We start from the raw sequence: 12,739 nt of genomic DNA on the forward strand, positions 1-12,739 counted from the left end.
TCCCGTGGTGTGGAAAGCGATGTGAGCACCCCTGTTCCTCCCTTCCACTGCCCAGCCCCATCAACGTCCTGTTCTCCTCTTGATGCTCAGACCTGTCGGTGACTTGCTCAGAGTGGGAGACTCAGCATGAAATCTGACCAAAGCCAAGTCTTGCTGTTGGCTTCAATTTCATACCCAGCTGGTGCAGCTACTAGGAGGGGAGGGGGCATTTTCAAAGCACTACATTTGATTAAAAGAAAGAAGAGGAAATTTGGCTTTGTGGTTTCCTTGGGAAACACAATACAGTGCTGTCATCCTTTGGTATCCACAGAAACTGGTCCCTGGACACCCAAACACCCAAATCTGTTGACGCTGAAATTTCTCTATAAAATAGTGTAGCATCTGTGCATCACCTCTGTGAAATCTTCATGCAGTGTAACTCATCTCCAGGTTATTTCTAACACCTACCAACACAATGGAAATGTTATGGAAGTAGCTATGGTCTTATGTTCTTTAGGCAAAGATGACAAGGTTAAAAAAAATCTGTATGTGTTGAGTATATATTTTTTAAATATTTCCCATCTTCTGCTGGCTGGATATGAGGATGTGGAACCTATGAATTCAGTGCACCAGCCACATGTGCCAAGAAATACAAACATGTTGAATGTGAAACATAGGCTAACTGCACAAAAGGAGAACCGAGGCAAGAATCAGTTCTTCTTGGGCAAAATTCTCGGTATTGTTCCACTAGAAAGATTCCTTCCCCTTCAGCAAGAGGGAAAGATATTCCAACTACAGGGACCAAGGCATAGATAGCTCTCTGTTGCCATCCAGTGGGGCAGAGCTGTAAGATAGCAAGATTCTTGGCTGAGCCGATCCAGTGCATAGAATCCCAATTTGCATAAAATCATTCTATCTCCTCCAAAGAATGAGTAAAGCTTCCAGAATGCACCCCTTCCAGCCCTCCCACCTCCCTCATTAGCTGCTTTTGTTTGTCTTTGAGATAAAGGGATCTTGGCTGGCCTCTCCTTGTTGACTGAAAATTTCAGTGCTCAAAAAGAACAGCTTTTGTGGTACTTGGGCCAAACCTACAGTTCCCTAATTGGTTTAAAAGATGGGGAAACAGGGTGTGGAGAGAATAAATGTGAACGAGAGAGAGAGAGAGAGAGAGAGAGAGAGAGAGAGAGAGAGAGAGAGAGAGAGAACACAGTGCTGGCGGGTAAGTGCCAAGTGGTAAATAAGTCTTTTTTAAAGACTCATTTGGCCTCGGCTCTGCAAAGGCTTCCGTAATTGAGGGAGGAAGCCGACTTAAGGGCAGTCTTAAGTGACAGTCCATTCCTTCTAAGATCTGTGGCTGATCTGTAAAGAGATAACAGGGCTTCTCCTGTGTCCTTGAAGTCTAAGGGTTAGTTAACCAGGAGGAAGCATTTAGATCCAATTATCCTGGAATTTTCCTTAAGCTCACACTGGGCTTTCATTCAATGGGCTCGTGTCTGGGCTTCTTGCTCTGATCAACCCAAACAAGGCCAGTGGTCAGGTTGGTCACCAGTGGTCAGATGTCAATGACACAGACCACATGGCACTGTGGTGAGTCCAGGACACACTACAGGCAGCTTCAGACTGTGAAGCCCTGAGCCAGATTGTATGGGAGTCCACAGGCATCCAGTTCAAGTTATCTCTAAAACCGAGGTTTGCCTGCCACGGAAAGTTAAATGGACTATCAAATGTCTCATATGTCAAAACGGAACATATCAGAGCGCCAGTAAGCTAACCTGTGCCGTCTGGACTTCTTGCAAACTCTGTCCTCTGCACAGCCCCCCGGGTAACACGGCATGTGTGTGTTCCTTCTGCGTGAACCGATTGCTCGCTGTGACTCAGAAGAAAAGCCACACCAAAACCGGGGAAGCGAAGCCACCCTCCACAAGCAAAGAGATGCCCCCCCCCCCTCTCAGCACAAGCCCAAGTCCATTTGCAACCATCAGGAAAGCTATGACAAGAGTGGAGATTGCATTCCATCTGCAACCACAATCGTACGGATTACACATCTTGGGTGCTTTCTTACTTCACTTATCACTTAGTGATAAAGATTGCTAACAGATATTAAAGTTATTAGTTTGTAATTCATCTTCATTTTTTTTAACTCAATTCTTTGTCTTTTGGGCTCTGCATCAGTGCATTTGAGGAGTATCCAGAGATTGCATGATAAGCCATTTGTTTTAAATCATTACCATTTGCAAATGCTTATCTGTAAAAATCAGAATATGCTCAGTTCTCTTCTGCGAGGGCAAAACATAAGACTGGGTAAGGTGGAGCACTCCTCTAATCCCAGTGCTTGGGAGGGGAGGATCAGGAGTTGGAGGTCATCCTCGGCTACAAAGCAGGTTCGAAGCCAGCCTAGGTTACACAACTCCTTGTTTCAAAATCTGAAAGAAGGTCCTACACTAATAAATGCAGAATAAATATCATATATTTGCCACATATAATGATAGTGGTGTTATATATACAATATTGATATTGTATCATATATATGATATTATATATATGTGGTTACTATTATCATATCATGGTATCTTACATATAGTTATAATAGCACATATTATGTGGTATATAATATATACATGTATATCATATCATATATATGATATATAATATTAAACCACAAATGTTTAACATTGGATTTTTAAAAACATAATAGTGGTCTTCTATTGACTAAAAAGACAAATGAGCATAATCTTTGTAGGTCATCATGGACTAAAATATGTCTCTCCAAAACTTTAGCCCTCAGTAACTCATAACCTAATTACATTGAGTAAGAAAAGGTGGGCTAAAATTGAAAAGAGGCTGGAGGGTCCTGGTCCCATTTGAGTGGTATCCCTCTAAAAAACCATGAGGACACAGACACGACAGCCACATGAAGACCGGGAAGGGAAGGTGACCACCTACAAGCCAAATCCTAAGGCCTCCAAAGAAAACAGCCCCGCTGGCAGCAGCCTGGTATCAGACTCACAGCCTCCAGAACGCACGAACATAAACATCATCAGTAGAAGCCGCCCAGCGTGTGGTGTTTGGTTATTACATCCTGAGAAACTGAATCCAGAGTCCAGATCAGTTAGATCTGAAATTTCCCACCGCACCACATCCTGCCTTCCCAGCCTTAGCTTTCTGTTGTTGTATTTTGGTTTTGGTAGCTTATCAAGATATTAATTCACACAGCACAGAATTTGCTTGCTGTGAGCGTAGAGTTTAATGATTTCAGTATATCTGCAGAGCATTGTACAATCCTGACCACAAGACCAGCTAACCTTGAGGTGGACACTTATGCCCTCCAGGCCCCAGCTTGTCATCTGTGAAATGGGGCTAATACCTTCCACGTGCATTTGTTTAGATGGTTGGAGGATGTAGCAGAAGTCACATGTGCCTATGTCCTTCTTTCTTTATCATTCTTTGGGCTCGGAGTCCTTCGAGGCTAATGCTAAGTCTCAAATCTTTAATGAACAAATACCTGGCTCTCCAGTCAAGGCTCCAGTCTTTGCAAAACTTGACATACACACCCACCCCTGCACCCCTGCACCCCCACCCCCTTCCTTCCTACTTTCTGCTCCATTCCTAAGGTTTCAGCATCAGCTTTGGATCCCCACCCGACATTTTTCCTACATAGCAGATGGCCGGCATGATCCAGCTTCCTAGCATGCTTGTCCTATGTAATCCCCATCCTCTTGAATGTGCTGGCTACACCTAGTGACTCACTTCTAATACATGGAATCCAGGAGAAGCGACAGGATGCCATTGCTAGGATGAGGTGACAGGAGGCCAGTGGCTTTCCTGTGACTCATTCTCTCTCTCTCACTTATTCGCTCTGAGGGCAGCCAGCTGCCACATTAGGTCCTGTCCTCAAGAGTGCCAAGCAGCAAGGCTTCTCAGCAGCAGGAGTGAGAGCTTGGGTGAGCTTGGCCACAGGAGCCTCCCCAGTGGACCACAGACATACACCTCAATTGGAGCCGGCTTGAGACTCAAGCCAGAGGTCACAGTTATCTGCGGACTGTTGAGTCCTAGACTGTGAGTCACGGGCTGCTGAGTAGGAGCGATTTGTTACACAGCCATAGATAGCCTGCACCTACCCCACAGTCTAGAATGAAAAGAACTGAATCAGACTGACCAGTCCTTGCACAGTTCAGAGCCCAGCACCTTGTCAGTGGTCAAGAAACTCCCCAAACCTAGCCTGTGAGAATTTCCTACCATTTTTGTCTCCTTAGAAGGGCTAGAATTCAGTTCAGGCTACATCATGACCTCAGCTCTTTGAGGGCCCAAATGAGTCGAGATTCTGTGGATGACCCCAGTTTTGCACATTACCATAAAGGCAGTGTTCTCTTACAGGTTTTTGACTCTTAAATGGAAATGAAACTTTGGACTATGTTTGTACTCTTGTGTGTGTGTGTGTGTGTGTGTGTGTGTGTGTATTCATGGGGGTGCAACTCTGCATTTGAGTGCGTGCAGCCAGATTTTGACATTGTGTGTCTTCCTCAATCCCTCTCTGTGTTAGTTTTGAGATAGTGCCTCTCACTGAATCTGTCTGTCTAGACAGACTGGTCAGTGAGCCCAGAGATCCTCCCGCTCTCACACCCTCAGCACTGAGACTACAAGATTCACATTTTGACACCCAGCTTTTCCCCCACACAGGTGCTGAAGACTAAACTCAGGTCCCAGGCATGCTGGGCTAACACTTCACCAGCTAAGCCATTCTCTGGACCCTGTATTTGCATTTTAATCCTTCTGATCCACTCTGCTCATCCATGAGCCAGCTTTCTCCTCTGTTCAAGAAGGTTCTAGATGATGCTGCGTACAACAGTGACTGAAATTGTCAGGATGACTTCTTAAAATGGTATGTGTGTTATTCTGGGTTCCTTTGGGGGATTCCAATGTCATGCTAGGCTCTTGGCAGATGAGGAACTAACCAGTTAGGTCTTAGGAAGGCAGAGGAGAACTGAGGTGACTTACGATTTGTAATTGCCATGATTCTCCCATGTCCAACACATACAAAGAAACTACAAGAATAGACACACAGGCCTGCCAATCTCAGCCTTTATGCTCTCAGCATTTGTCCTGAGATGAAGACTTAGTACAAGGTTTCTCTCTGGTCCATGTGAGGATTCTAGAGGTGGCCTTCATGCTGAGCCAGGCAAGTCTGAGGAATGTTCATCAGGAGAAGCTGCAATCACATAAAGAGAGGCTCTCCAAAGAAGAAAGTCACACAAGGACAGGAGAAGAGAAGGTGAGGGACACTCCTGGTGATGTTACATCCCACTTGATTCCTAACTCAGGAGACTTAGGCCCTTTGCCATGTGAGTCTGTATACCAGGCTGGTTAGAGGTGGGGGGTCCAGACCTCCCAGCTGATAAAACCAGAGAGTGTAGCAGTAAGGAAGAGTTCAAACTGTTCAATAAGATGTAATCAGAATGGATGCTTTCAGATGCAGGCTTCAGGGGACCCAGGAAAAGCACCTTGAGCTTGAATCCTGTCAGTAAGCACTTGGCTGTAAGTCACCACCTTCTTAGGAACTGGAGAGAGAACTCTCTTATAGAAGACTCTAGCCACATTGCCAAGCAACAGGGTAACACGGGACTGAACCTGGGGAGGGAAGTTGTTTTGTTTTTAGATTTTGTTTTTCCTTTCCAAAGAGGAAAAAGAAAGGATATGCTCGTTTACTGGAGTATATGTCTGTGTACAATATTCTTTCAGTGCCGATGGAGGAAAACAGAGGGTGTTGGATCCCCTTTGAATTACAAACACTTGTGGTTGCTGGGAATTGAACCAGGGCCCTCTGGGAGAATAACCAGTGCTTCTAACCACTCAGCCATCTCTCCAGCCACAGGCTTGTTTTCAGGCAAGTCTGTGAAAGCCAGTTGGTAGAATATTATTATATCCAGTGAAATGACTTGGAATAGGTGCAGGTGGCTGCTGTCTCCCAAGGACAGTCTAGCACTTTAGACAATGTCATTGACTGGATTGCTGTATTACAGAAGTCGGTTCCAGGAGTACTTGGTGTAGTGGCACTGTGCAAGAGGGGAAAGCAGGGGCATTGGAAAGGCGCTAAAAGTGGAGCCACCACCATACTCTCTCACCCAATCTCTACTAGGTGCAAGGGTAAAGTGTCACCTCACATTTGGAGCCATGAGACGCTAACAGCTCCCATGGGGAATGGAGCTAGTTGCCTTGGCCATGGCCTCATTAGTGCCAAGTTGTCGCCAAATGAATCAATCATAGAAAGTAACACTTGTCCATATCGTACGTGTTTTCCCAAGACACTTAACCCCGGTTTGAAAAGGAAATTATATTAATAGCAATCATCCAGAATTTGACCGAAATTCTCTACCCTCCTCTGCTCCACTCAGATTCCCAACTCCTTATTCCCTACAATTGGGAGGATTTTGTGAGTCACAAAAGTAAAGCCAATACTGAGTCCCTGTATGACACCACTCCCCTGCTGTCCCCCACCCACCACCTTTCTTTTGCTATCCCTTTAATGTTACGAAAGTATGAAAGGGGTATATTGCTTTGCCCTTCAGCTGCCAGCACTGCCCAGGAGCAAGGAAACCCCTTAACTCCAAACACACACACACACACATACAGAAACTCCCTGGTGCTGTGGATACACACGGAAACATACGTGCACACAGGCATTAGTGTGCACACTACACATATACTCTAGTGACACATTCTGCTGACAAGCAGGGTGCTGCACTTGTGAAATGGTTCAGTGAATAAGGTGTTTGCAATCAAGTCTAACAACCTGAGTTTAATCCCCAGAACCCGTGTGAAGGTCAGAAAAAAGAACCAAATCCACAGAGCTGTCCTCTGACCTCCACATGCGCCCCTACACTAAGAATATATAAAAATTTAAGGGAGCAGTGTGTTATGCCCCAACTGTCTAGGAGAGCTTTCATTTCGTGTGTTTTTTCCATTTATTTTATTTTATTTTATTTTATTTTATTTTATTTTATTTTATGTACATGGGTGTTTTGGCTGAATGTATATATGCTTGTGTACCCTATGGGCACCTATGCCTTCAGAGATCAGAAGAGAGCATTGGGTCCCCTGGAGCTAGAGTTACAGACAGTTGTGAGCTGCCAAGTGGGTGTTAAGACTTGAAGTCAGGTCCTCTAGAAGAGCAGCCACTACTCTAAACCACTCCAGCCCCCTGCTTTTTCTATTTCTATACCCTGTTCCTTCCTCTTGGCTTCCTAAGGATGTGAATCCGTGGTGCTGATGGGAAACAAGCCTTTAAGACAGCCCAGCACTGTCTCCTAGGCCTGCACTTGCCTTCCTTCACCTCCCACCTGCCACACAAACATCTCTGCCCTTTTGAGCATCAGAACCCTTCTTGGGGTTCCGAAGTCAGCTGTAGCCACAAAGGTTATGTTTCACGTTGATGGTGCAACTTTGCACACCCAGTTCCTAATTTTGCATAGCATTATGGGTAGTACAGATAGTGACACCTGAATCTAGGAATGTGTGGGAAACCTGTGCACCTGTAAGAGGATCACTGCTACAGGTTACCCTGCAGAAGTGTGCAGAGGCCTCTCTATAGCTCAGTGTACAATACAGTAGATGTGACTGTGATGGGGTGAGTGTTCGTAGAGAGGCTGGAGCGATGGCTCAATCAGTCATGTGCTTGCCATGACAAACATGAAGACCTGAGTTCAATATCCAGCACACACACACACACACACACACACACACACACACAAAACCAGGCCTCTACAATTCCAGTGCCAGAGAGAACAGAGACAGGAGAATACCTGGGACTAAAGGACAGCCAGTCTAGTTGAATACTCAAGCTACAGGTTCGCTGAAAGACTTTGCCTGAAGAGGGAATTTCTGGTATTGTTGGAGACTCAGTTGTGTCATGTGATACTTCTCTGGAAGCTGTCTTATAAGAGGATGTTCTGATGAAGCAGACGCACGAGGGGTGTTTTGCTGAGAACAGACTTGAGGTGTTTTTTCTGGAAGTTGTCTGGAGAAAGAGCATGTGATGTTTTGCTGGAGTGGATGCCAGAGAGGATGTGCGATGTTTGCAAGGAGTATACGTATCACCCAACAGAGCATGGAGGGCACCCTGGTGTTGGTTCGCCTTGCTGGTCTTCATTGGGTTTTGTTGATTCTGGTTTTTAGTGATGACACTATGGCATTGGTTCACCTTGTTTTCATCGCTGATCTTCACTTGTCAGGGCTCTGTAGAAAAAAGTGCACCAAAGAACGCCTGGTGGTGTTCTAGCTGCTTCTTGCCACTGCAGCAGGCTCATGCAGATTGGGAGAGCCTCGTGGTTTCTTCTGGATCAAACCACTACTGCTGATTCATGTTTGGTGTTTCGCTAGTGGACTGGACGACAGACAAGGAAGACTGGAATTGCCCCAAGGACCTAGTTCTAAACAGGTCCATGCCCCCCTTATCCTGTTAGCCATTTTCCTCCCCTACCTTTGGTCGGTGGGCTATAAGGGAGGTTGAAGTATTTAAGAACCTTTATTAAAGTAGGTTTTGAAAAAATAAAAGCCTACAATTGCCTCAAAACATAAGGTCCAGCAAGATGACTCAACAAGTAAAGACACTGATTATACAAACCTGCAAACCTGGGTTTGATCCCCAGAACCCACTTAAAGGTAGAAGAGAAGTGACTTCACATAGTTGTCCTCTGATGTCCATATGTACCTACACACACACACACACACACACACACACACACACACATCATTGTATACACATATACAGTAATAATTAATAAAATAAAAATAAAGTGGTGAATAATAACTTGGTGAACACCTGACATCAACCTATGGGCACCTACACGCACACAAGCACACATATGCGTGAGTGCACATGTGTGAATGCACACACACACACACACACACACACACACACACACACAGGTTATTTTAGAAAGAAAAACTGGAATTTCTCCCCTCTGTTTCTACTGTAGAGATCTGCATAAACCATGAAAATATAAAGAGAATGAAATAACAGTAAAAGAGACAGTGGCTGGGGCTCATACAATCCATTGACTTGGGAAGGGGTATTTACTAGGGACTTTGGAAAGACCCTGACAATTTAGTAACTTTTTAGATTCAAGTTCAAATCTAAGTCCTGAGGCTGCTTTGTCTATTAACCCTGTGTTTAGGGACTTTCTTATACCTTATTCTGCTTAATCTCCATGATTAATCTGTGTTAGCTATGATCCACGAGGCAAAACATATTACTTTCCTTTTTTGTTTCTTCAGTATTGAGTTCAGTGTAAAAAAAATACAATAAAGAGACATTTAAAACATAAGTAATATTTTGAGTCATAGCATATGTGTTTTTCTACCATCTTTGTCTGTGTATATAATTTACACCAACATAACTTTGAAGGTGCTTGCTTTTTTTCTTAGCAAGAATAGTGAATTTTTCCATAATATGAAATATATCCCTTTCTATAATAAGCCATGCTTATAAGAAGTTTAATGACACATCATGTGCCATGACGTGTTTAACCAACTCTCTATTGTAGGAGACACAAAATGTTTCCAACTTTTAGTTATCAGAAAACTGCTTTGATAGGCTCTCTGGCAGCTAAGTCATTGCACATCTTCATGATTAGTCTTCTTGGATTGATAACTGCAAGTCAAATTTCTGGTCACAGCACATGTAACATTTTAATGCTTTTCTTCTTGTTGCCAAATAGCACTCTAGAAAAGTTATAGCAACTTGCAAAACCACAAATGATATTTTAAAAATTACTCATTTCCCTATGACACTGCCAGCATTTTTATCTTTGACAGTTTTTTGAATGAAAAATTAACTTTTATTTTTTTAACATGCAATTATTTTTACATTTATCAAGAAAGTTAAATACGGTTTCCATGGATTTGCTGGCTTCTTTATATAAAATGTTCCTTTCTTTTGTTTTCTATTGAGCTGTTCATCTTCGTCATGATTCCTTTTTACTGTATGTGTGTGTTTGTATGTGCACATACATGTGTACATATGTGCACATATGGAAGCCATCTTTTGACATTGGATGTCTTGGTCAATCACTCTCCATTTACTTCTGTGACAGGGTCTCTCACTGAATCAGGAGCTCACAAGGGTTGGGGGGAGGCCTATGAGCCCCAGGAATCCTCTTGTCTCGGCCCTCCCAGAGCTGAGCTTACAAATATATATGTAATTATATATACAAATAAATGTCTGGCTTTTATTTGAATGCTGGGGACTAACTCAGACCCTCATGTTTTCATAACAAGCACTTTGCCCACTGAGCCATTTATTTCCCTAGCCCCCATTTTCTTGATTTCCAAATGGTTCCCCATTTACCTTTTGTAGTGATTTAAATAAAAATGGCCCCCATTGGGGCTGGAGAGATGGCTCAGGGGTTAAGAGCACTGACTGCTCTTCCAAAGGTCCTGAGTTCAAATCCCAGCAACCACATGGTGGCTCACAACCATCTGTAATGAGAGCTGATGCCCTCTTCTGAGGTGTCTGAAGATAGCTACAGTGTACTTATATATAATAAATAAATACAAAAAAAAAAGTCCCATAGGCTCATATATTTGAATACTTGGTTGCCAGAAAGTGGAGCTGTTTGGAAGGATTACAAGGATAAGGAGGTGTGTTTTCATTGGAGGAAGTGTGTCATTAGGAGTGGGCTTTGTGATTTCAAAAGCCCATGCTCTTATGCATGCTCTCTGTCTCTGTCTCTGTCTCTCTGTCTCTCTGTCTCTGTCTCTGTCTCTCTCTTCTACTGACTGATCAGGACATAGCTCTCAGCTAACACTTCAGCACCACTCCTGCCTGCTGCCACACTCCTTGCCATGATGATAATAGACTTATCCAGCCAGGCCCCAATTAAATGCTTTCTTGTATAAGAGCTGCCTTGGCCATGGTGAATCTTCACAGCAATAGAAAAATAATTAAGATACTTTTTAATATTATTTATTATTTAATATAAATACTTGTTTTCATGGTAAGTTTGATAGAGTCATATTATTCTAACTTTTATGATTTTTGTTTTGTTTTGTTTTTCAAGATAGGGTTTCTCTGTGTAGCTCTGGCTATCCTGGGACTCCCTATGTAGACCAGGCTGGCCTTGAACTCTGAGATACTCTTACTTCTGCCTCCTGAATGCTGGGATCAAAGATGTGCACCATCACTGTCCAGCTCTTTTATGATCTTTGTACCTTTTTATACACCTATAAAATCCTTACACAGTGGCTTGAGAATGACTTAATGATCCCCTAGAACTGTAATGGTTTCTCTTCACATTTCAGTCGTAACTTTGGCAGTGCCTGAAGTAGGACTCAACCTCTGTCCCATGGCTGGTAGCTCTCTGTAATCATCATTCCCACAGACTTAAAATGCTAGTTTCCTACACATGGGAACTCTATACTAGTGCCTAGGCAGGGCATGAGGGACCTCTCCACATCCAAGGTCCTCCTCTGCTGTGAGACAATTCATCCCTTCCCTACTAAAAGGAGAATTCATCACCTGTGCCTAGTTAGATTCCTTGCAGAGCAAGGGGTCAGAATAATAATTAACTATGGATATCGCTGTTTGTCTTTGTTTTTGTTTTAATCAAAGGATATCATTTCACGGGAATCTCTTGTAAAGTAATAGACTTTGGCCCAGTGTTTTTGTTGCTGTAATCCATTAGCAACTGGGGTGTGTGTGTGTGGGGGGGGGGTTCCTGTTAAAGCCCTTGTTCTGCCTTTGTTAACTCTGTGATACAGGGAGGACCATGGCAGGAGTGTGGAGGGAAGCTGTGTGCTGCAGCAGAAGGTAGGACACTGTCCATCCGGACATCCCATCTGCCACTGCTGCTTTTACCATGGGAGAGTAAGAATCCACTTCCACCACTGCATAGTGTAAATAGGCCTTTGACCCCACACCAAAGACCCCTCTATCACTCACTGCTCTGAATCTGTTTCTGGTCAGCTCCATTGGCTTGAATGTAGCTCTAATGAGGCTGAGGTCATGGGTTCAGTACCAGTGTGGTCTAATTACCAATAAGTCAACTATGTAGGACCCTTAGCTTGTACTTCCAAACCAAGCCATAAGCATAGCATATGAATTCTGCATATGTTTAGCTTTGGTCACACAAGGGGACAAATGGGGCACCCAGAGGTAAATCAGTACAAATCTCCAACCATAGTGAGATGAGCACCCCAAGCCCAGTGGTTGACAGGTCAGCGGCAGGGTTTGGACCTGAGCGACAAGAACTCATTCTTACAATGGCACAAGGGTCATCAGTAATTGGCACACGCCCCCTTCCCATTCTGTGGAGAGACTGCCAAGCTTTGCTCTCAAAGGGATTATTATTCTAAATTAGAGGAGAGGTGGAAAGGAGGAAGGGTCCTAAGCTTTTACAGGGATGTTTTCAGTTATCAGGGATTTTTAGGGGAGCTGGATAAAAAAATTAAAAGAAGAGGTAATACTCTTGTTTAAAAAAATTACATCATGAGGTAAACAATATGTTAAAATAATTTGGAAAATAAGTCATAGAAGAAAATAGCCAATGTCAACACAATTTGTGGACCAGTGATATTTTCATGTCTGTTTTAATTTATCGTGCAGGTAACATCTTAAATAAGAAATAAACGCCTGTGGATAAAATGAAAAAAATATCTAGCATCTCTCACAAACCTTTCATTTGAAAAGCATCACACTTCCAGTGGCTCTTCCAAAGCTGAGGTCCCCAACCTGACAGGAGCCCCACAATGAAACTCCCCCAGGAAG

The sequence above is a fragment of the Mus pahari genome, chromosome 8 (genome assembly GCF_900095145.1).
Source record: "Mus pahari chromosome 8, PAHARI_EIJ_v1.1, whole genome shotgun sequence".
In the NCBI taxonomy this organism is placed as follows: Eukaryota; Metazoa; Chordata; class Mammalia; order Rodentia; family Muridae; genus Mus; species Mus pahari.